Source organism: Balaenoptera physalus (genome assembly GCF_965194825.1).
Source record: "Balaenoptera physalus genome assembly, chromosome: 7".
Taxonomy (NCBI): Eukaryota; Metazoa; Chordata; class Mammalia; order Artiodactyla; family Balaenopteridae; genus Balaenoptera; species Balaenoptera physalus.
Window position 1 is genome coordinate 41,353,304 of NC_138886.1, and position 25,906 is coordinate 41,379,209.

The following is a 25,906-nucleotide window of genomic DNA, read 5'->3' on the forward strand; positions in this document are numbered from 1 at the left end:
TCACAGAGAAGGATTTTCCACATTTGTGACATCCATAGGGTTTCTCTCCTGTGTAAGTCCTCTGATGATTAATGAAGTTTGGCTTCTGGGAGAAAGTTTTCCCACATTCCTTACATTCATAGGGTTTCTCCCCAGTATGTATTCTCTTATGTACTGTGAGAGCTGACCTATCACTGAAGGTTTTCTGACATTCATTACACGGAGATTTGACTTCTCACAGAAATTTTTTCCACATTCATTACATTCATAGGGTTTCTCCCCTGTGTGTGTTCTCTGATGTACTGTGAGGCCTGACCTATACCCAAAGGTTTTCCCACAGTTGGTGCATTCATAGGGTTTCTCCCCTCTGTGTATCCTCTGATGTAGGATGAGAGATGATTTATGGCTGAAGGTTTTCCCACATTCACTATACTCATAGAGTTTTTCTCTTATATCTGTTGTCTGATATGTAGGAAGCTTTGGCTTCTTGCAAAATGCAGTAGCACACTGATTAACTTTATAGACTTTTTTCCCTATATGTGTTTCTTGATGCTGAATGAAATTTGGCTTCTTGCAGAATACTTCCCAATCTTCATAACAGTCAAAGGTTTTCTCTCCTTTATAAATTCGCTGAAGGAGTGGCTTCTTGCTGAAACTATTCTCACTTTCAACACACTCATATGATCTCTTCCCCATGATAACTCCATGGTGCTTATTTAAAGTTGACTTCTCACGAACAGACCACCTCCCACAGTCATTCAATTCATAGTGATTCTCCCTTATATGAGTTCCCTGATGAACACTGAATGTTGGTCTATCAGAAAAGGCTTTGACATGTTCATTACATCCATAGGGCTTCTCCCATGAGCTTGCTCTCTTATGGGTAATGAAAGTTGCCCCCTCATTGAAGGCTTTCCCGCATTCAGTATATTCAAAAGAAAGCTTCAGAGTTTGAGTATCTTGATGCTGAAATAAGTCCTCATTTTGACTCATGGCTTTTCCAGTTCTATCATATGCTAAAGATTTCTCTCTAGAATGAGAATTCTTGTGCTTTGTACAGAGGAGTAATTTCCCATGTGTATTAAACTCATCAAGATGCCTTACAAAGGAGTGTCTATTACTAATGATTAATTCTGAAAGAGAATCCAAATTCATTCCATATGAGTCATATTTACGAGGTATTTTTCTTCATAAAATAAAGTTTGTATCCAGAGAAAATGTTTTTCCTAATACACTATTTCTCTCTTTAGTCGGTGTTTTGTTGTTGACAAAACCAACTTTCCACCAATGCTGGTCTTCCTTTTCCTGGCTCTTCTCCATCAGGTCAACTATGAAGAAGTCTGGGTGGCTCTGACTTTGGGACTCTTCCTCTCACATCCATGGCTCTTCTCCTTGCTGCAATTTGAAAATCACCTCTGGTTTGGTAACACAGTACCCCACTGAGATGAGGTGGCTGTAGTTCTCCAGCATCACGTCCCTGTACAGGGTTCTCTGAGCAGGGTCCAGGTTCTGCCACTCCTCCTGAGTGAAGCCCATGGTCACATCCTCAAATGACACTGGCCCCTGAGATCTGTTCATTTTCTGTGGATAGAGGAAACATGTAGAGAACTACAAAGTTTGGGCTCTCCTGAAACCTGGCTCAAACCTCAGGTTCTCACAGACTGACGGGTGGCTTGCGGAGCACGAGGATCACATGGTGCAATCAGCTACGCAAATCTAGCGTCTGCTCTTTCTTGGCCTTGATCCTCCTCTGTTCTGCAGCCCTGGTGGGAGGGCTCCACTCAGATGAGCCATCTTCCCGGTGGGATTCCTCTTTATCTCACAAGATCGGCTTTGTTCCTCGGAACCAGGACCGGAACTTCACAGCAGCGATGTCCTTTGGCTCAGTGCAGGGACGGGCACAACGCCAGATTTAGGCGCAACTGTTTTTTAGGGAGGAAGCAGATGTGCATGTGCCTCCTAGCGCCGCCTCCCGCCGGCTCTCCGGTCTCGAGGCACTCGCTAGCCGCTCTGATCACTTTCCTGACCTGATACAGTGGAAGGGCGAGGATTCCCTGCCATCCTCACGGAGTGCGCAGCGGCCTCAGGGCAGTGGCCGGCAACACCACAGCGGCCTCTCTGGGGACTCGCAGGCGCCGTAAGCGCACGAGGGCCAGACTCGAACAAGCCACGGCAGCAGCTGCCGCTGGCCGGGATAGGGGCCTGAACCCCGCCCCCACTCCAGCTCGGCCGCCCTTCGCACCGGCCAAGCCCCAACCGCGCTCCAGTGCCCGCCGCAGCCCCTATATATTTTAAAAGTGACGCCTCAAACAAAACTCAAGACACTTTCAGTGTAAAGGGATAAGCAAAAAGTACTATATAAAACCTATCCAAAAGACATAATACCGGACAAAGGACTAAGGAAATAAGCACTTTTATGGATAAAGCCATGACATAATGATAAAAAAAAAGTCCTCTGTCCAAAAGTACTCTGACCTTTTGATCATTCTAAGGCACTGGCAAAAGTTTGTCGAGACACGCTTTTGGCTTTCTCTTCAGAGAACACTTTCCTTAGGGTGAATATCCTCATGTTAGCATCTTCTTCAGCCTGCAACAGACTGAGAATGTCTCAAATCATGAAGTCCTGGTGTCTTTTTGATTAACAGTTCTTCCTCGATATAACTCATTCCTCTTGCATTTTATTATAAGCAATAAGAAGAAACTAGGCCACACTTTCAACCCTTTGCTTGGAAATCACAGGCTAAATATCCAGCTTCATCATTTACAAGCTTTGCTTTTCACATAACTGCAGGACACAATTCAGCTAACTTTCTACCATTTTCTTCCAATTTCCAATAACATGCTCATTTCATTTTCATCTGAATCCCCACTGGCAGAGCCTTTCATGTCATATTTCTATAAAGTCTGTTCATGAGGACTTAGGTTTTCTCTAAAACAATAAATGTTTTCTCTACCATGCTCGTCACTTCTTTCTGAGCCCTCAGTAACACAGTGGTTAACATCCATATTTCCACTAGCAGTCTCTTTAAGGCTATCTGGGCTTGTTCTATCGGGCTCCTCAAAATTCTTTCCTCCGCTGCTCACTGTCTAATTCCAAAGGAACTTTCACATTTTAAGGTCACATTATAAGGTTTCACATTCCAGATACCAAAAGAGCAAATTTCTATTGCTGCTATAAGAAATTTCCACAAATTTAGTAACTTAAAATAATACATATGTATTACCTTACAATTTGGGAGGGGTCAAAAGTCTGAAGTGTGTTTCAATGAGCTAAAACCCAGGTGTCAGCACAGCTGCATTCCTTGTAGAGGTTCTAGGGGAGAATCCATTTCCTTGCTTTCTCCAGCTTCTAGAGGCCATCAACCTTCCTTGGCTTGTAGCCTCCTTCCATCTTCAAAGCCAATGGTCAGTTAACTCTTTCTCATACTGCATCACGCTGACACTTTTAAGAATCCTGCTGATTATACTGGGACCACCCAGATAATCCATGATAAAGTCCTTATTTTAAAGTCAGATGCCTAGAATCCTTAATTCCGTCTACAATCTTAATTGCCCCTTGTCATGCAACAAAACAAACTAACAGGTTCTAAGGATTAGGCAGTGGACCTCTTTGGAAGTGGAAGTGCCAGTATTCTGCCTACCAAAGACATGATGTAAGAATTTTTAAAATTAAGGGCATTTTTTTTTTGAAAAAAACAGTAAAGTGAAGATACACACACAAACACAATCAAAAATGAAGAATGGACAAATCTCTGGATGTAGTACCAATTTTAAATGTACAAAAGACTATTTTTTTTAAGCCTACAAGATTCAAATGAACATTACAACCAGCCTTCTGAAACCAGATCATTCTCCTCTAATGCAAAGCTCAAGGAAAACCAAATAGAGGAACAGGTTTTCAACTCATTTTATGACACTATTAAACTGTTAATACTATTATCTGACAAGAACACTATGAGAAAGGACCACAGCAGACAAATTTCAAATAATACATTAATTTAAATTTTAAGTAAATTGTAATTAAATTTAAATAAATTTAAAATAAATAAATCACAGACAAAATTTGATAAGGCCATCAATGCATAACAAACAATAGTAACAATCATAACCAATTTGAGCTTTTTCCCTGGAAGTCAAGTAATTTTCAAGGAGTTCAAGGATGGTTTTACCCTGAGAACTATCAGTATAATCTGCTACATTAATAAACTAAAGGAAGAACAACATATCATCATCTCAATAGAAGCAGAAAATGTAATGCAGAGAGTAAATTGAATTTTCTTAACTACTATTCTTAACCAATAAAAGTTATCATCCGAAAACTTACAGTAAATTTCATACTCAAATGTAAAATATTAGAAACTTTCAAGTCCAGTTAAAAACCATGAATGCAAGATCTTACTACTTCTATTCAGCAATGTACTGAAAATTTTAGCCGGAAAAACAAAACAAGAAAAAGAAGTAAAATACATAAAGATTTTGAAGTATGGCAAGCATTGTTGGTTGCTGACCCAATAGCTCTTCCTCTGCCTTCTATGCTGCTAGAGTTTGCTTCCCTCTAGAGAGGCAAAAAGCACCATACATGTATTTTTCCAGCATCTCTTGAAGTTAGAGAACATTTGCTGAGAGATTCCCTGGAAGGATCACTGCCTTCATTTCTGTCCTTTCAATTACTATTCAAACAACATTTCTCAGGCTTAGTGTTCTTCCAACTTTCTGGAGCAATTAGCATTGTTAAACACTCTTTGGGCCACTACGATATTGATCTAACTTGTTATGCATCTCTTACCTCACTACCACTCTCCCCATTCTGCCTCATTTTTTCCCTCTATCATAAAAAGAGTTTTTCCAAAAGGTTCCCAAATCCAGCCTTTGGATGTCTTTCCTTCACCAGTGTCTCAGCTGTATGCACCAGAACGCTTATCCCTTATCACCTTTGTTGACATAACTTTCACATTTGTATCTCCTGCTCTAACCTCACTACGAATGGCACACTTGCGTACTTGCCTTTCCATATCATGAGTGTTCTGCTGGTAACCTAGATTCAGCAAAGTTCATAATCTTACACTGAAGATTTGCTTCTTGACACTGTTTTTCTATGAATAAGTTACCTTAAGTCTTTGTATAAATAGTCATTACTACTACACCATAATTTTTATAGCTACGCAGGCTCAAATCTTAGCTTTGTCCTAATATTCTCTTCCCTACATTCCACTGCCAAACTGATCGCCAAGTCTTAATGCAACCATGAAATGGTTCTACCAAGGCAAAATGGTGTTTTCCTGTTTAAATTTCCATGGACATTTCATAACTTAAACCTTCAATATTACTTACTGGGGTAGCTAGTGTCCAAAGATGGTCCCAATGAACCACATCATCTGATATTCCTTACTATATACTCCCCTCCCACATTGAAACTAAGCTCGCTGGCTTTGGGACACATATTAACCAACAGAATATGGCAGGGGTGCCAATTCCAGGACTAGATTTTAAGAGGACAGGCAGATTTCACTTCCTTTCTCTTGGAATCCTCACTTTTGGGAACACTGAATCACCTTGTAATAAGTCCTGCTTTCCTGAAGGCCAGTCCACACCTGGAGAAACCATAGGGAGAGGCCACATGAAGAGGGAGAGAGTACTAGCTATGGCAGCATCCTTGTCAAGATTATATATGACTTCAGCCCCAGCCGACTTCTGACTTCCATCATATGACACAGCAGAAAATCCACCCAGTCAACCCAGAGAATCATGAGGCGAAAATAAGTGGGGTTGCTCTCTTAAGCTATTAGAGGTAGTTTATTTCACAGTAGTAGATAATCCAAACACCAACCTAAATCTGTGTGAAAATAACATTAGTATACCTCAATGGTGTAAAGAACTGAAGCTGAGATTTGACCAGGGTGAGACTCAGCTTACTTATAACTGATTTACAGCATTTATTCTCTAAACATGCTGTACTCTCCTATCTCTAAGTCTATGATCATGTGAGCCTCTGAGAGGAAGGTCTCCAAGCATGGACAGCCCTGTATGCTTATTAAAAACTTACCAATCCTTCAAGATCAGGTTTTGTGATTCTCTTTTCCTATGAGCTCCCCTAAAGTTTTCAAAGGAATGTGGCTTTGTCCATCTCTTTTGAATCACCAAATTACTTTGCCTCTCATTTATGTGGTTTATTTAATTTTCTTTTGTCTTTTGCTTTTTGAGAATAGGTCTTTCTTGTCTACTGAATTAAAATGTACTTCTTCATCTGTGCCTCTCAACAATGCATTATAGAAATAATAGAGTATTTGTTGAATGAGAGTTATAAATCCTCAATGTGCAGCTAATTTTTCAGGGCAAAATAGCAAAGACAAAGTAATTGGGAAAGAGTTCTGTTTGGACAATGCTAAGATCGGGGTGACTGAAATGCAGGGAGTGTCAGATAAATTTTTCAAGACAATTTTTGACATCATATTTTAAAAATTAGCCAATCATATTTAACAAATTTCCCTGGATATACTTCTCTAATATTATTTTCCATCACCATACTAAACCATCATAATACTCTGATTCCTAATATTCTAACATTTTGGTGTCCTGGCTCTCCAAACCCAGATAAGGCATGACAATCCTTTGTCTTTCTACCAGTCTCAATTTGTGTTTCAGAGAATACAGCTACAAAGCAAAGAATAAGCTATTTAATTTTTCTCTGTGTTTATTAATCATAAATATTAAAAACTAGAGTAAAATATAACATAAAAACTCATGCTTAATTACAAATAGGAATAGATGCTCATTTCTTAACAAACAGGGAAAACAAAAAACCCAAAGATTTGAAGTACGGTATGAAATGCACCAAAAAGAATACCAGGGTAAAATAGTCTCAAATTTAAAATAGTAGCTAATAATAATTATTAGTGAGGGAAACTGCATTAGCATCGATAACACAGCTGTTGACACCTCACAACACATAACAAGCTGTGTTGTTGCACAGCAGTCAGAATGAGTGGGAGCTTAATAAGTGCTATCCTTGGTAATAAATTAACATCATACTTTGAATATGCACAAAAATTGACCAACCCAAGCAAAAATATTTCTGCTTTCCCCCATGGAATTTTTCCTGGCAGTAAAATAAATGAAATCATCATTTAACTCTTCTCACCTGGCACCAGGGTCAGCTCTAGGTAAAATGCTGCTATAAGAAAGCCTCTGGCTTGTTGCTACTTAGAGCAACGTCGGCATCACCCCTGAGCTTGTTAGAAATGCAGAATCTCAGGGCTACCCAGAACTCCTGAGTCTAAACCTGCAGTTGAACAAGGTCCCCCAGGAAATTGGCTTGCATATTAAAGTTTGAAAAGCCCTTCTCCAGTTCATCTCACTTCTTGGTTTCCTCCTTTGATCCACTTCCCTACAGGGCGTTCTTCCCTGGATAAATCATTCTTTGTACCAGGCAAGTAGGCAAGTAGCTATTTTACAGGCAGAACAATATGTTCATAACCTGCCCTTGCTGTTACTTTCTTCTTCTAACATTGTACCCGTCAATGCCTTCCCTGAGTCATCAAGCGGGCTGGCCTGATTCAGGGCAAACCAAAAGATTTTCATCTCTCTGTGATGTTTCATCCCCTTTTCACTAGAGCACAGAGAAAAGAGAAGGCAACGTTGGCCGCTCTTACTCTTCCTTGCCAACTTCCCTCTTCCCTGCTGCCTTCAGAGATAGGGGCAATTAACACCCAGGGTGAGTTCAAAGAAAGCCCACTAGTATTTTCATCCATTTGCAAAATTATCACAGAATCTTCCCACTTTTAACAGAGACACGGTAGTAGCTTTAAACAAGCACTCTTCTATCCAGAGGTCTGAACTATTACAGATGTAGAAACTGTTGAATTTCTAGAGCAAAAGACAGTCTAATACCTATGTAATCAGAACACATATCACGAATTGTGCTTGATGACTTCAAGTTCATGTAAAATAAGATAGAGCTTAACTAGCAGTTATTTATTTTAATACCTCTGTAAGACTTTTTTTTTTTTTTCCTGAAAAGAAAATTAATATGCTTCTGATATGGAAGAGTGAGCTTTTAAGAAACCAGTCCTCTCACAAAGAACAGTCATCATCCCTGGCCAAAATGCAAAAAAAACCCAAAAAGGAAAACAACACCCCCCCCCACCCAAAACCTAATGGAAAGATCTAGAGGGATCTGGAGACTAATAAGCAGGCATATCTGGGGGGGAGAGTTGAAATTTGGAGCAACTGTATAGAGTTCCTTGTTTTGTTGCAGCTTTACCCTGAGGTCAGCCACAGTTGAAGTGATGGTTAAAATTATGATTAAAAAAACTAATCATCTTTTAACCCAGAGGAATCAGAGAAAGGAGGCTGAGAGTAACAACAACTACTAGAGAGTGATAAAGGAACCCCAGAGTGGAGAGAGGCAGAGAAGGAAATCACTGGCTGACCCTGAATCAGGCTTGCACAGGGGTGACTAAAAGCAACGAAGACCTGAGGCTTAAATAACTGAACTCAGAGCTGAACCACTGCCCACCACAGGTAGTGATGGTCAGCAATTTTCATCTATCTGAATTAACTGTCTGAACGAAACAAAACTATCAACATTTGTTGAAGCAATATAACAATCCAAATAATCCACAACACAACATTTATAATATCCAGTATATAACCCCAAAATTAGCTGATACACCAAGAGCCAGGAAAATGTAACTCGTTCTCAAAGGAAAAGACAATTGATAAATACTAATGTTACGGAACCAGGTTTGTTTTGCCTGATGCACAGCAAGCCAAACACTGAGGCGCCAAGGTTTGCAGCAAAGAAAGGGTTTATTCAAAAAGCAGCCAAGAGAGGAGATAGAAGAACAAGTCTCAGACCCACCTCCCCGAAGACAAAGGGCTTGGGGTATTTATGGGATAAAGAATAAAGAAGTATAGCAATCTGAGGCCTGAGGAACGGTGATTACAAAAAGGTGCAGTAATTGTTCTGCACGAGTGTAGCTAAGCTACAGACCTCTGTAGGTTCAAAAAATGGAAGCACTTAGCATGATCTGAGGGTGGACTTTTGGCCTTCTGATGTCAAAAAGTCACCAAGCAGACACTCACACATGCCCAGCTGGAAAGTCAGTGGTCCTATCCAGTCTTAACTGGCTCAGTTCGAACTAGACACAGCTGACTCCAAGTTCCTATAAAACAATGCAGGCAAACATCTTATTGTTTAGGCTACATGCCACTTGGAGGACATGCAGGTCTTTTGTAGAGGACCTTGATTAGTTAAGGCCGGTGAAATGGATTTGACTAAGGATTACCCACAGTTTCACTAACCCTGAGATGACCCAGACGCTGGACCCGTTAGACAAGGACTTTAGAGTCACTATTTTAACTATGATCAGTGAGGTTAAAAAAAAAAACCAAAAACACTTCTGTTGAATGGAAAAATAGAAACAGCACATAAGTAGGAAAAATGAAAAAAAATTAAGAACCAAAGGGAAACTTTAAACTAAAAATATAAAATCTCAAATTAAAAATTCACTGGAGTATATAATAGCAGAATACAAGATGACGAAGGAAGACTTGATGATCTTAAAAACAGATCGATAGCAAATATTACATTTGGAGAAGAGAGAGAAAAAGCCCGGAAAAAAAGTAAAAAGAGCCTCAGAGATCTATGGGACATTTGCAAAAGGTCTTATATACAGCTGTTTATCCCAGAAGAGAAAATGGGGCAGAAGAGGTATTTGGGCACATAATGACTGAAAACTTCCCGATTTGGTGAAAGGTATACATTTATAGATTAAAAAAACTTAGCAAACTTCAAATTGACTTAATTCCAAGAACACATACCTGGACATATCAAGTCAAATAAAGGAACGCTAAGAGAATTTGTCCTGACAAGACAATGCTGCAAAAAAAAAAAAAGTTTTTCAGACTGAAGAGAAATTATATCAGAGGGAAATTCAGATCTTCAGGAATGAATAAAAATCATCCAAAATGGCAATGTTTAAACAAATGATTACAAAAGCATGGGTAATTATAAAAGACTTTTTCTCTCACAATTTATTTAAAATATATATGACTTTAAAGAAAAAATTGAGGAGTTAATAATGTATTCAAAGAGCTAGAACTAAGCAGTCCATAAAAAATTAGAATAGAATTCTATAAAATATTCATAGGAATGTAGGAAATGAAAACAAAGGATGAGAAATATAGATAACAAATTGAAAACAAATGTTAGTAGACTAAATTTTGCAATTAAAAGAAAGAGATTATCAGAATAGATATAAAAGCAAGATCTAACTGAATGCAAAGAAAATGTTTAGGTAAACACACAGAAAAATATATGATGCAAACAGGAAGTATATAAAGCTGACCTATATTTAATGCTTTTACATAAAATAAACTTTAAGCAAACAGTATGATCAGAGATAAAGAGGTACATTGCATAACTATAAAATAAATGTATATATGCCTAAAAATCCTCAAAATATGTGAAGCAGCAATTCTGAGAGTACATAGCAGTGGTTCTCAGCAGAGGATTTTGACTATTTGTGGGGACATCATTATGACAATAATGATTACAAGGTACTATTAGCATTTAGTGGCCAGAGGCTCAAGATGTTGGACATTCTGCAGGTCGTGGAATGATTCACACAGGAAGAAAAGTTTCTTATCCAACATGACTTCCCAATTTCTTACCAGACATGTGGTAAAAACATTTTTTGAAGTTATTTAAGCCCAGAAATTAACCAATAAACACAAAGAATTTTCATACAGTGTTAATTTACCTTGAATTCTCCAACAATGCAACTCCCATGAAAGTCAAGGGATGACTATGCTTTCATTTGGTTTTTATTTTTATTTTCTGGAACTTACCGAGAGTTCTACATGGTTTCATGAGCAAACGTCATGAACAGCAATGTCTCTTTCAGGATTTGAATCACCAACAAAACACATCTGCATTGGTTTGCATATGCAGCTGCCAGATTCATAATGATTCTGTTATAGGAGCTAGTGTCTATTTTAGCTGTCCTGACATATAATCATGCCCAAATATTAACACATAGAAGTAAATATAATTTTATTACAAACTACTTGCATTTCTTCATATATTATATGTAGGGAATTGTGTTAGATTTTTCAGATTATGTGTATAGATGAATTTAATTTCAGAACAGTGAAAGCAGAATGACAAATTAGGTTGTTGGATCTGACAGAGTAGATATCTACTGATCTAAAGGGAAGGCAAGTGCACAAATGATTATTAAAATATGAAACACTTCTAAAATGGAGGAATGTACAGAGCAAAGAAGTTGTATTAGTTTCCTAGTGCTACTGTAAAAAATCTACCATAAACTTAGTGGCTTAACATATGAGAAATTGATTCCTTTGTAGTTCTGGAGACCAGAAGTCTGAAATGGGTTTCACTGGCCTAAAATCAAAGTGTTGGCAAGGCTGCACTACCTCTAGAATCTCTAGGGAATAATTCACCTCTTTGCTTTTTCCATCTTCTAGTGGTTGCCTGTATTCCTTGGCTTGCGACCCCTTCCTCCATCTTTAAGGCACATCACTCCAATCTCTGTGTCTGTCGCTATGTAGCCTTCTCCCTCTGCCTCAAGGACACTTATGATTACATTTGAGGCCACTTGGATAATCCAGAATAACTTAATCACATCAGCAAAGTCACATCTGACATATAAAGTAAAATTCATAGATTCCAAGGATCAGGACCTGGATATCCTTGGAGGGCATTATTCAACCTCCCACAGAGGGAGGGGTATGTGAGAAGGCACACCCATGTCAACCTGGGTAGTTAAGGCCTCACAAAAGAGCAAGTGTTAGTACAAGGCCTGGACAGCATGTGGCTTGTTAAAAATTAATAATAACAAGAACAAAGTACAAGAGGGATTAGACAGGGTTTGGAATAGAAGGGTTTTTCCAGAGTGAAGAAAGCTAAGGGAAACATAAAGGGGTGGGGCGGAGGGGGCATGAGAAAGAATGCCATGTTTGAGGGAAGGGCAGTGAGCTCAATATCACTGCAGCTTAAGACAAAATGGACAGTGGAATGGCTCACATACAACTCTCTATGAGATACAAAACAAAATTTAGATTTTTTTTCTCCTGTAGACAGTGGTGAGTTATTGAGGAATTCTAAGCAGGGCAATAATACAATCATATTAGAAAGAGCCCTTGGATGGAGGTCACTAGGCAGGGGGCAGCTAAGCATACAAGACAGGAGTATACTAGAGATAATGAGGACCTGAATAATATCCTCTAAGAATGTCTTTTTTCTATTTCTATTTTCAAATAATCATCTTATTTACAACCCTGTGTCTTTTAATGACAGCCCATAAATTGTGGAGTTTTCTTTTTTTTTTAACTCATTATTTCAGAATTTTAATATGCTGTGGGTCACACCAGGTCACACCATCTCTGAAGACAGTCAAAGAGCAGTAACAGGCCAATTCTCAGAAACCTCTGGGAAAATAAAAATAAATTTCAATCTCGGAAAGATCCACACAGGTGAACCTTTGCCCTACTTGATGGGAAATCACCTATGAGAAACGTTAATTCCAGTCCTAAAAGCCCAAAATGGAGGGTATTTTTTATATTATTCAATTTTTAAGTGTTGTATTATCTTACTTCTCAGGAATTTTTCTTTTAAAAGAAAGAAAGAAAAGAAAATCTATATTACAGCATTCCCATTAACATCCAAGAAGTAAAATACGTCTGCATTTGAAAAATCCTCCAGAAAGCTTCTTTTCCTGTTCCCTTTGTGAGAAAATTAAGGTTAAAAGTCAGAAAACTTGCTCTTGGCAGACAAATTTTTCATTCATTCAACATGATTTTAAAAAGGACATTTCTGAGTCTGAAGTACAATTAAACTTCCTGAGGCCCTTTCTTCATCCATAAAGTTGGAATAGTAGAAATATTTTATATTCTCCTCAACCGGCCTAAAATTTTACCACTGGGCAGTAGTGGATCATGATTTAACATTCTCAATTGTTTTCCACTATCACTGGAATGTAATTTACTATAAATTAACAATATAGACTTCCTCACAAAACTCCTTCCTTCCTCCCTGTTTCCCTCCCTCCCTTCCTTCCTTCACTTTGTGGCCTTTCCCTCTAATTTATCTTTAATCTCACAAATAAAATTAAATTAAATATCAGTTACAAAGGAGGCAGTTTGGAATTAAATGTATTCACTATTTCTTTCAATCATGTAAACTCTATCATTGTTGGGGAGAGATCAAGATGGCAGAGTAGGAAGACACTGAGCTTACCTCCCTCCAGGAATACATCAAAGGTACATCTACACGTGGAGCAATTCTCACTGAAAACTCACTGGAGACTGGAAGAAATATTCTTATTCTTATACAACCAAGGCTGTAAGAAAGATACACAAAGAATCAAGTAGGAAGGGAAGAGAGGTGATGAGGTCAGGACCTGTAGCCCTGGGAGAGGACACAGAAGAAGAGGGGGATTACAGGGACAGAGCTATTCCCTTGTCGTAAGCGGTTAGAGCCACATATTGGGCACCCCAGCCCTGGAGTCTGACACCAGGAAGATGAGTCCCCTTAGCTGGTTAGAAAACCAGTGAAACTAAAAGGAGGGCTGTAAGAAACCTAGACTCTGCTGGTGAAGACCATACCCACACTTGCTAGCTCTTGAAACATGGTGGAGAAAGCAGATTGAAACTGCCTGGGACTCTGGTCAGTTTCCCCTGACTGCTCCAGCACATGCCCCAGCCTGAACTGAGTGCCCACTCTGGCCCCGCTAGCTTTGTGCCACAGCTCCACACTAGGATGAGCTGCGGTTGAAGGAAGCTGGAGGGAGAACTCAGTTGTGAGGGATGGAACCAGCTCAGACCTGGAATGGCATGTGAGAAAGGCAGTGGAAGCCACTACTGGCACTTTACAGAGGCAGTGCATCAGAGGCAGTCCAGGACCCTGACTGGGGCTGGGGCCATCACAGCCTACACCCAGACCCACACCAAGCACTCTCTCCAGCCCCTATTGCTCCAGCACTGGGTGAGAATGCCAGTGCTGGGAGGGAGAGGTAAAAAAGCCAGATCGGACCCAACCCTCAGGGCTTCTGCTCCAGCATCTTGGGACCCAACTCTGACCCCAAAAGGTTGGTGTTGCCACTGAACAGAGGAGAAGCCCTGGCTCACTCCTGGCTCTGGCCTTATCCCTGCCATCTCCAGCCCCACCTCCTACCAAGGTGAAAGCTGTCAGCACACCCTGGGGAAAGAAACAACAAGTTCTCACATTGGATCCAGCTCTCACACCAAAGTCACTGGGCACACACAGACTGTTTAGGGACACTCCCATACAAGGACACCCCTTCAAGACTGTAATAGATAACCATTCTACCTAATTTCATAGACAGAAAAATTTAAATAAAATGAGAAGACAGAGTAATTTGTTTCATTTGAAAGAACAAGAGAAAACCCCCTCCAAAACAACTAACAAAACAGAAATAAATAATTTAACAGATAAAGTGTTTAAAACATTAGTAACAAGAATGCTAACTGTACTAGGGGAAAGACTAGATGAAACCAATAAGAATTTTAAAAAGGAACTAGAAAATATAAAAAAGAACCAGTCAGAAGTGAAAAATACAATAACAGAAATGAAAAGTACACTAGAAGAAATTAATAGCAGACTACATGATACAGAAGAATGCATAAATGATCTGGAAGACAGAATAACGGAAATCATCCAATAAGTACAGCAAAAAGAAAAACAAATTTAAAAATGATAATAGTTTATGAGACCTCTGAGACAACATCATTATACCAACATTCATTATAGGGGTCCTAGAAGGATAAGGTGGGTGTAAAAAATGTATTTGATAAAACTATGGCTGAAAACGTTCTGAACCTGAAGAAGGAAACAGATATCCAGGTGCAGGAAGAACACAGGGTCCCAAACAAGATCAATCCAAACACACCCACACCAAGACACATCATAATTAAAATGACAAAGGTTAAAGAGACAATTCTAAGGTCAGCAAGAGAATAATAAAGACTCATATACAAGGGAACCTCCAGAAGGCTATCAGTTGATTTTTCTGCAGAAACTTTGCAGGCCAGAAGGGAGTGGCATGATATATTTAAAGTGCTGAAAGGGAGAAATCTGCAACCTAGGATACTCTACTTAGCATCACTATCATTTAGAATTGAAGGAGAGATAAAGAACTTCTCAGACAAGCAAAAAATAAAAGAGTTCATCAATACTAAACCTACTCTAAAAGAAACTTAAAGGGTCTTCTCTAAGTGGAAAGGAAAAGTCTGTTGTAAGAAGCATTTATATGAAAGGAAAAATCTCAATAGTAAAGGCAAATGTATGCTAAAGGCTGAAAATCAACCACTTAAATAAACTAGTATGAAGATTAGAAGACAAAAACTATATCAACTATAACTAAAATAAAGAGTTAAGGGATACGCATGGAAATGTAAAATATGACCTCAAAAACACAAAATGTTGGGGAGGGGACTAAAAAATGCAGATCTTTTAGAAAGTGAACTTTAATGACTACCAGTTTAAAACAAGTAGATATAGTTATAGGGCAATATGTATGAACTTTATGGAAATGACAAATCAAAAACCTACAATAGATACACAAAAACTAGAGAAAAGGAACACAAGCATAGCACTAAAGAAAACCATCAAACCACAAGAGAAGAAACTAAAAGAAGAAAAAAAACAGAGAAAAATTACAAAAACAACTAGAAAAAAAGTAACAAACTATAAATAAGCACATACCCATCAATTACCACTTTAAATGTTAATGGAAGTGATGTTCCAATCAAAAGACACAGGGTGGCTGACTGGATTAAAAAACAAGACCCACTTATATGCTGCTTACAAGAGACTCACCTGGGCTAAAGACACAGACTAAAAGTGAGAGGATGGAAAAAGATATTTCATGCAAATGCAAATGATAAGAAAGTAGGGGTAGCAATATTCATGTCAGACAAAATAGACTTTAAAACAAAGGCTATAAGAAAAGACAAAGAAGGACATTATATAATGATAAAGGAATCAATTTAAGAAGAGGATATAACATTCGTTAACATATATGCACCTAGTACAGGAGCACATAAATATATAAAGCATATATTAACGGACATAAAGGGAGAAACTGACAATAATACAATAATCGTAAGGGACTTTAACACCCCACTTACATCAATAGACAGATCATCCAGACAGAAAATCAATAAGGCAATGGTGGTCTTAAGTGACCAAATAGATCAAGTGGACTTAATATATATTTACAGGACATTTTATACAGAAAGAGCAGAATACACATTCTTTTCAAGTACACATGTTCTCCAGGATAGATCACATGCCAGGCCACAAAACAAGTCTCAACAAATTTAAGAGGATAGAAATTATATCAAGCATGTTTTCAGACCACAACGGTATGAAACTAGAAATCAATTATAGGAAGAAAAATGGGAAAAACAAACACTTAGAGAATAAACATCATGCTACTAAACAACCAATGGGTAAATGAAGAAATTAAAGAGGAAATCAGAAAACACCTTGAAGCTATTGAAAATGAAAACCCAACTTTGCAAAATTTATGGGATGCAGCAAAAGGAGTTCTAGGAGGGAAGATTATAGCAATACAGGCCTACCTCAATAAACAAGAAAAATCTCAAACAACCTAACCTACCATATAAAGGAATTAGAAAAAGAACAACCAAAGCTCTAAGTCAGCAAAAGGAAGGAAATAATAAAAATCAGAGGAAATAAATAAGAGACCAAAAAAACCCCCTCAGATAAACAAAATAAGAAATTAAAGAGGAGAAATAAAAATCAATATTACAGAGATACCAAAAAAATCATAAGAGAATAATCTGAACAGTTATGTGCCAACAAATTAGACAACCTATGAAAAATGGACAAATTTCTAGAAACATACAACATTCCAAGACTGAATCAAGAAGAAATAGACAATCTGAACAGACCAATCACTAGTAGTAAAAATGAATTTATAATAAAGAAAACTCCCAGCAAACAGAAGTACAGGATTGGAGAGCTTCACAGGGGAATTCTATCAAACATATAAAGAAGAACTAATACCTATTCTCAAACTATTCCAAAAAATTGAGGTGGATGGAACATTCTCAAATTCGTTCTACGAGGCCACTATCACCCTGATACCAAAAACAGACAAAAACACTAAAAAAAAAAAAAAAAAAAAAAGAGAAGAGGAAAAGAAAAGAAAATTACAGGTCAACATCTCTGATGAATATAGATGCAAAAATCCTCAACAAAATATTAGCAAACTGAATTCAACAATATATAAAAAGGATCATACATCTTGTTCAAGTGGGATTTATTCCAGGGATGCAAGGATGGTTCAATATCCACAAATCAATCAATGTGATATACCACATTTACAAAAGGAAGAATAAAAATCAAATGATCTTCTCAATAGATGCAGATGTTGACAAAATTCAATATCCATTCATGATAAAAACTCTCACCAAAATTGATATGGAGGAAACAAATCTCAACATAATAAAGACCATTTATGACAAACCAACAGCTAACATCAAACTCAATGGTGAAAAGCTGAAAGCTTTTCCTCTAAAATCAGGAACAAGACAAGGATGCCCACTCTTGCCACTTCTATTTAACCTAGTATTGGAAGTCCTAGCCACAGCAACGAAAAAAGAAAAAGAAACAAAAGGCATCCATATTGAAAGGAAAGAAGTAAAACTGTCATTTTTTGCAGATGACATGATACTCTATATAGAGAACCCTAAAGTCTCCACCAAAAAACACTAGATTTAGTAAATGAATTCAGTAAAGCTGTAGGATACAAGATTAATATACAGAAAGCTGTTGCTATTCTATACACTAATAATGAACTGACAGAAAGAGAAAGCAAGAAAACTATCCTGTTTAAAATTGCATCAAAAAAAAGTACCTGGGAATAAACTTAACCAAGGAATTGAAAGACCTGTACTCTGAAAACTATAAAACATTGATGAAAGACATTGAAGATGATACAAAGAAATGGAAAGATATCCTGTGTTCTTAGATTGAAAGAATTAATATTTTGAAAATGTCCACACTACCCAAAGCAATCTACAGATTTAATGGAATCTCTTTCAAAACACCCCTGACATTTTTCACAGAACTAGAACAAATAATTGTAAAATTTATATGAAACCACAAAAGATCCCAAATTGACAAAACAATCTTAAGAAAAAAGAACAAAGCTGGAGGAATCACACTCCCTGACTTCAGACTGTACTACAAGGCTACAGTAATCAAAACCACATGGTACTAGCACAAAAACAGACACATAGCTCAATGGAACAGAATAGAGAACCCAGAGCTAAACCCACATAGTAATGGTCAACTAATCTACAACAAAGGAGGCAAGAATATACAATGGAGAAAAGACAGTCTTTTCAACAAGTGGTGCTGGGGAAAATGGACAGCTACATGTAGAAGAATGAAATTGGAACATTTTTCTCACACCAAGTACAAAAATAAACTCAAAATGGATTAAAGACCTAAATGTAGGACCTGAAACCATAACACTCCTAGAAGAGAACACAGGCAGAACTCCCTTTGACATAAACTGTAGCAATATTTTTTGTATCTGTCTCCTAAGGCAAAAGAAATACAAGCAAAAACAAACAAATAGGACCTAATTAAACTTAAGAACTTTTGCACAGCAAAGGAAACCATTGACAAAAGGAAAAGACAACCTATGGGATGGGAGAAAATATTTGCAAATAATATGCCCAAAAAGGGGTTAATATCCAAAATATGTAAAGAGCTCATACAGCTCAATATCAAAAAAAAAACAACCTGGGGACTTCCCTGGTAGTGCAGTGGTTAAGAATCCCCTTGCCAATGCTGGGGACATGGGTTCGAGCCCTGGTCCGGGAGGATCCCACATGCCGTGGAGCAACTAAGCCCATGCGCCACAACTACTGAGCCTGAGAGCCACAACTACTGAGCCTGCGTGCCACAACTACTGAAGCCCATGGTCTGCAACAAGAGAAGCCACCGCAATGAGAAACCCGCATACCACAATGAAGAGTAGCTCCCGCTCGCCACAACTAGAGAAAGCCTACGAGCAGCAACAAAGACCCAATGCAGCCAAAAATAAATAAAATAAATTTTTAAAAAAACAAAAAAACAACACAATCAATAACTGGGCAGAACACCTGAATAGACAATTCTCCAAAGAAGACATACAGAGGGTGAATAGGCACATGAGAAGATGCTCAACATTACTAATTATCAGAGAAATGCAAATCAAAATCACAATGAGAGATCACCTCACACTTGTCAGGATGGCTGTCATCAAAAAGTCTACAAATAACAAAGGTTGGAGAGGAATGTGGAGAAAAGGGATCCCTTGTATACTGTGGGTGGGAATGTAAACTGGTGCAGCCACTATGGAAAAGTGTGGACCCTCCGAAAAAAAATAAAAATAGAACTACCATATGATTCAGCAGTTCCACTCCTGGATCTATATCCAAAGAAAATGAAAACACAATTTGAAAAGATACATGTACCACCATTTTCATAGTAGCATTTACAATAGCCAAGATATGAAAGCAACCTAAGTGTCCATCAACCTAAGTGTCCATATGTCCAACAGACGAATGGATAAAGAAGATGTGATGTGATGTGATATGATGTGTGTGTGTGTGTGTGTGTGTGTGTATTACTCAGCCATAAAAAGAATGATATTCTGCCATATGCAACAATGTGGATGGACCTAGAGGGTATTATGCTTAGTGAAATAAGTCAGACAGAGAAAGACAAACACTGTATGTTATCACTTATATGTGGAATCTAAAAAATAAAACAAATGAATAAACATAAAACAGAAACAGACTCACAGATATAGAGAACAAAGTAGTGGTTACCAGTGGGGAGAAGGAAGGGGGAGGGGCAAGATGAGTTAGGGGATTAAGAGATACAAACTACTATGTATAACATAAATAAGCAACAAGAATATATTACATAACACAGGGAAATACAGCCATTATTTTATAATAACTTTAAATGGAGTATAATCTAAAAATATTGAATCACTACACTGTACGTCTGAAACTAATATAATATTGTAAATCAACTATATGTCAATAAAGAAAATTATCACTGCTCAAGCACTCACTCTGCCTCACTCAATGAAGTTGAGATAGGAATGCAGCTGTAAGGCCACAGACCAATGGTTCTCAAAATGTAGTCCCTGGAATAACAGAACCATCGTCACCTGGGAACTTGATAAAAATGCAAATTCTTAGACTCACCCCATATTTACTGGATCAGAAATCAGTGATCTGTGTTTTAACAACCCCTCCAGATGATACTGATACACCCTAAAGTTTGATGAGCACTGTCATAGACAACACAAGAAGTCTTAGACTGTCATCTGCAAAATGAGGATAATAATAATGACAAATACACAGGACTATTGTCATGTTTAAATAGAATGATGTTCTGGAAAGCATAATAGGTGTTAAATACATATTTGTTCAGACAATGATAATTATGTACCTGCTGAGTGTAAGACACAGGTGTAGGAACTGAAAGAACATGAATCAGAAACAGACTTCAAGCAAGCTTTAGTTTGATCTGGGATTGGGGGAATGAGTACCATGCAGAACAATAATGGAAATATTGGAATAATGAAATATTGGAATAATGGAATAAGTGCCCTAATTAAGGTGCAGCTAAAGTGCCCTGATGAATGTGCAGATAAAGGACTGGCACAGGAAGATCAGGATCGGAGGCTGTACCTCGAGAGAAACTATTATTTGAGGGAGGCTTCTAAGGGTTGGTAGGATCTGGAAACATAAGGATGGAGATTAGGACATCTCAGACTTCTGAAATGGCTTGTGCAAAGATATGCAGGTTGAAGAATACAGCATATATACAGAAAATAGATTCGATGGCTAAAATATAAGGGTACCTTGGAGGAATGGAAAATGAAGTTGGAAAATCAGATTAGCAACAGATTGTGCAAGATACCAGGCTAAGGATTTTGAACTTTAGTATTTAGATAACAGAGATCCAATAAAAAGTTTTGGACAGGGGAGTGATATATACGGGAGAGTTCCCAGTGTCAAGATTAAGATCTGCTTTAAAAAATAATGTTAAGTAGAGAGATCAGAAAGTAGGCTGATTTTCCAGTCAACAAACTTTCAGCGAATATCTGCTATTTATTGTGGTAGACACATGGACACAAAGATCCAAAGTTGTAATACTTGCCTTCAGGGAGTCAACAGGACTCACTAGTGATGAAGTGATAGACTATCAGATGCTAGTGATCAAGGTTGACTATTAGATGCTAAGCAAGAAGGAAGTATAGGTAAGCCATAAAAGGGATATTTGATTACTGAAGGAGTTAAGGCAGAAAAGAATTATCTTGGAGTCTTCCAAATTAAGGCTGCCCTCCTCTCCCCACAGCAGATCATATTTTAGGTCTAGATTGCAATGAAATTGAAGTCATAAGATAATGAAAATCAAAGTCTAATTATGTCCCAGTAATTATAGTGCTGGGTTTAAACCTTCAATGTGTTTAGGCTATGTGTGAACTTAATATGTTTTAATTAGTAAAACTGAATGGTTTTTAATGTATCCCTGATGTGAGATGAATGAAGCCTCCAATATTAAACTATCTCATGTTATTTAAGGTTGTATGTAACAGATGGTAACTATATACCATTGAGTCACACAGTGGAATATCATCTCTATTAAACACTTATCTTAGTGGCTTTAAACCAAAAAAAGTTTTTGAGAATATATATATAAAACATTCAGCTGCCTGAACCGTTTCTAGACTGCATTACTCCTATAGGAGTAGATCATAGAGCTAAAATGGGAATAGACTCCAGAGGGATATCCCTGTTGCCTATAGTCAAGTTCCCAAAGATCAAGAAAATGTTGAATGGGGGATTGTCTCGCTCAATGCAGAATGAAAGTATCCATCATGACTTAGAATCATATCTTCTTTCCCCTTCTTGATGACTCTGACAAACAAATTTTCCCTTAATCTTTTCCAGAAAAAGAAAAAAGAGAGATCCTATAAGTATACCAAAAAAGCAAACAAGTAAGAGATGAATGACAGGGGACTCACAGACATTACATGTTCTTCTCTCTAATTGGAAATAGAAAGTCTTTTTCTGGAAGGAGTCAGAGATTTTTGCATAGGCTGCTTGTGCATAATAATTAAAGTCTTTTCATTTGAACTGCTTCCCATTAGAAGGAAAAATGGAGGTCACGAGGCTCTCAAGCCCCATGTAAGGGATTTTCTTAAGGGTCTACCTTAATAGGAATTTTACTCTGAAGAAGACTGTTTCAGGTTAGATAGACAGTAAACAGCTACGTTCACCAGCTGATTCCATGTGAAATGCAAGGACACAAAAATTTTTACAAGAGTTAAGCTCCGTTTGCCATAATTTCCATTATTAACAATACGGATGATTAAATATTTACAAAATCTACTCACAGTTCACTACAATAAAAAATTCTAGAAATTAATTGTAAAATTCTAGAAATTGTTATATTTGTTAACTGGGAAGTTGCCAATTAACCATATGATTATTGAAGCATTTTATTGTTTCTTTACACTTTTCTTTGTATAACTGATCAAAGGGACTTTCTGAAAAGGAAACTTTATTTCCTTCTGGTGAGATGAATTTCAAATGGATATTTGGAAATGATATATCAGCTGCAGTCAGGTTTTGTCTTCTTCAGAATGAAGTTTCCCCCACTATTATTGCACTCCAGAAGTAGAAATTTCCTTTCCCATGATCCCATCCCCCAGGTCTACCTGTGGCTTAGAAGATTAGAATAAGATCATTGACACTCACAGTATAAAAAGCAAGGGTTAACAAGCTTGGATATTTTGTGGCTGTTGTTGTTGTTGTTGTTGTTATGTTCATTGTAACTGTTTTGTGATGATGATGATGTCATAAATTACTTTGAAGAAAATAGGCACAAAAATCTTAGTTTAAGTATTACAGTAAACTCTTCTGAATGTTCCATCCTTAGATGGATACAGGGTACGATAATGGTAGGGAAAGTTTTGAAGCTGTGAAAGTGAGCAGAAAAGTGGCAAGTGAATTTAATATGATCCTAGGGCAAGGCAAAACATTCAAGAAAAATAAAAGTTGAACTCTCTTCAGAGAATCCTGGGCCCAAAGCAATCAGTTATGATTCAGGAATGGGAGCAAAGAATTATCATAAATACTTTTCCAAGATGAAGCTTTATGGAGAAAAAATTCAAAAAAGGAACACATAAATCATCTAATGTTTAGAACCAATGTTTAGAAGCAAAACAAAATGTTACTGTCTTGTATAATATGATGGCCATTTTAATACTGTACACTTTATGGCATTCTGATTGCTTTAACTTCAAGGAATACATAGAACAGCTGTGGAGACAACAAGCATCTTTTGTGGTGGGTCAAAATATTTTTGTTGTCTAGTGTTGTTTATTTGGCTTCTCTTTGGGGAAGTCATCTCTTTTACATTTTTAAAAATGCAGTTCTCATAGAGTACACCAGAATGAATCCCATACCATCCCTAGCAGGAAGATTTATTTATAACCTATTATATCCAATTAGTGTTGAATGTCATAGTGGCTGATCCAAGGAGGGACATGGGATACAATTCAGGCCAGTGAGTCATCTACATGACCTGTGTTTATGCTATGGGGAAAGAAATACAGGCTTTAACTAGGATCACTTACTGGAAATACCAGGGGAACCTAAAGTTGCCAGTGGCTATCTTTGCTATCATATGGATATTGCTTACCTGGAAAGAAAGCAACACACTGATAAGCAGAGCTGAGAGAAACAGGGAAAATGTGAGATTTCTAACGACATCATTTGAACTGCTAGGTACAGCTCTGGCCAGAATTCCAAATTCCATGTGTCAGTCAGTTCCCATTATCCTGACCAATACACTGTTTTAAAGCAATGATTTTTCAGTCTTCCAAAGGGATACAGTATAACCAGAAAATCATGAAGAAGCAAAATAGTATAAAACTCGACTGGACTTATGCAGTAGATTTTAGAAATTGATATTATCCCCTGAAGCCGCCCCACCACTCACCAAAAAATTTTTGAGATGAATTAAACATTTACAAAGTGTGAAATAAATGTGAATTTCATTACTTAAAGAGTTTGTGCTGGCTAAAAAATATGTATATCATAAAAGCTTTAGTTACATTTACAAATGCTATTTTTACAATGCCTTAACAAGGGAAATGAAAGTTATTTGGGTATATCTTTTTTAAAAATGTTAAGTCTATTGTCAGAAGCAGAACTTGGGGCTACCTCTGTCATATATTAATTCATTTATTCAGTAAATAATTATCAAGCACCTACTATTGTGCCAGGGAATGTGTTTGGATCTGGAAATGAGTTATGATAGATGCATTTACTGCTTTCAAGAGGCTCTCCTTCTGGGAGAAAAGACAGACATATTTGCAATAAACATTATAGAGTGCAAAGATTATTGAGCAAATACAAGAAATGGTGGTAGAACAAAGGAAGAAGAGAGATAATTCTCTGGGACAAAAGAAGGGAAGTCAGAAGAGACTTCATAGAAGAAATAATAATGGCCTAAAGTCTTGAGAAATGGAAAAGTTGGTCAGGCAGGAAAAGTATAGGGAGTGAAGGGCAACCTAAAATGCTCCAGCTATGGCTGGAGAGGAGCACTGGGGGCAGTGGAGTTTGGGGAAGTCGGGGGCAGGGGGCTGACAGCAGAAGAAGCTGGAGAAGTGGCCAAGGGCCATGTTGTAAAGAGGCTGAACATGCTTGGCCAAGAGCGTGACTTTATCCTACACTCTGTGGAGCTGTTGAAGAATTTTAATGAGGGAGGCACTATGAATCGTGGGTTTAACACAATGTGACAGTTCTGCTGCTCAGTTGTTTGGGTTCTTGCTGCTTCTCCATCTTCCCAGGAAGCAGGAATATTAGGGTTTTCTGCAGTCAGCAGTCCTAGTACCTTCTGCAGATCTCATTTTGGGGGCATGTGGTTATCTAGAAATGAGGTCTTGAGAGTCTACTCCTTCTTTGACTAACTGGAGGGCCTACTTTGGTAAAACAATGAAAGGAGATTCGTAGTATCTGATCCACATGATTATGGATATTATTTTAATATTGTCAATCAGTAAAACTTGAGCACAAGTTCAGCCTTGCGGTCTAAGGTTAGTGTTTTCCTCCTGAAGATCATAGTGAGGTTTTAGTCGTGGTTCTTCATAGTTCTGACACTAGGTAGTTAGTTCTGGGGGCATAGACAGGGTTGAGGGGGAATGTGAACCCCAACATGGGAGGAGAATTTCCCCTCCCTGAATTATTTTTGTCCTTTAAAGCCCCCGTTTAAAAGGGAGGAGACAGGAAATGCTCTAGTCCTAAACTATTTCTTCCAATAGTTTTCAGAGAGAGAAAACAAAACTGAAGGAATTATGAAGTAAAAGGGTTTCAGTCATTGGACATTGTAAGGTGTTCACTGAGGTGCAACTTGACTACAAAATGTGAGGACTCCGGCCAGGTTAAATAAATTAAGAGGCCGGGGTACAGAAGGCCTTAGTTCTAGGTAAGCAGCTTCTCCACCCTGCCTCTGTTACTGAGTGGGTTCAAATAACTGTATTTGAGGCAGAGGAAATATTTTGCTTTTGACATTCTGAAACAATTTTCTAGAAGTTTCTGTTCATCCCTTCCTCCAACTCCTTTTTTTTAAAAAGCACTTTCATGTCATCAGTATTTATGTTCTGGGCTTTTGTGGGCACTGATGACCAAGTTGATACCCTTATTAGCTCTATTTCAGCTGTAGTTTTTGTCAGGCTTCACTGCTCTAATAGCTTTTGAATCTTCAGACATTGATCCATATTACTCAGAACTAAATCTGAAAATTTACTAACATTTAATCCAATGTCTC

The 25,906-nt window shown here is 37.8% G+C and overlaps 1 pseudogene across 1 annotated transcript in view; it reads right to left on the minus strand.

The window, feature by feature from the left end:
* LOC309664303 (zinc finger protein 33B-like) overlaps positions 1–25,906 on the minus strand; it is a 37,923-nt pseudogene continuing 12,017 nt past the window's right edge. Inside the window, exon 1 of the transcript in view lies at positions 1–25,906. This exon is cut by the window's right edge and continues 12,017 nt beyond it. The product of the transcript in view is annotated as a zinc finger protein 33B-like (transcript).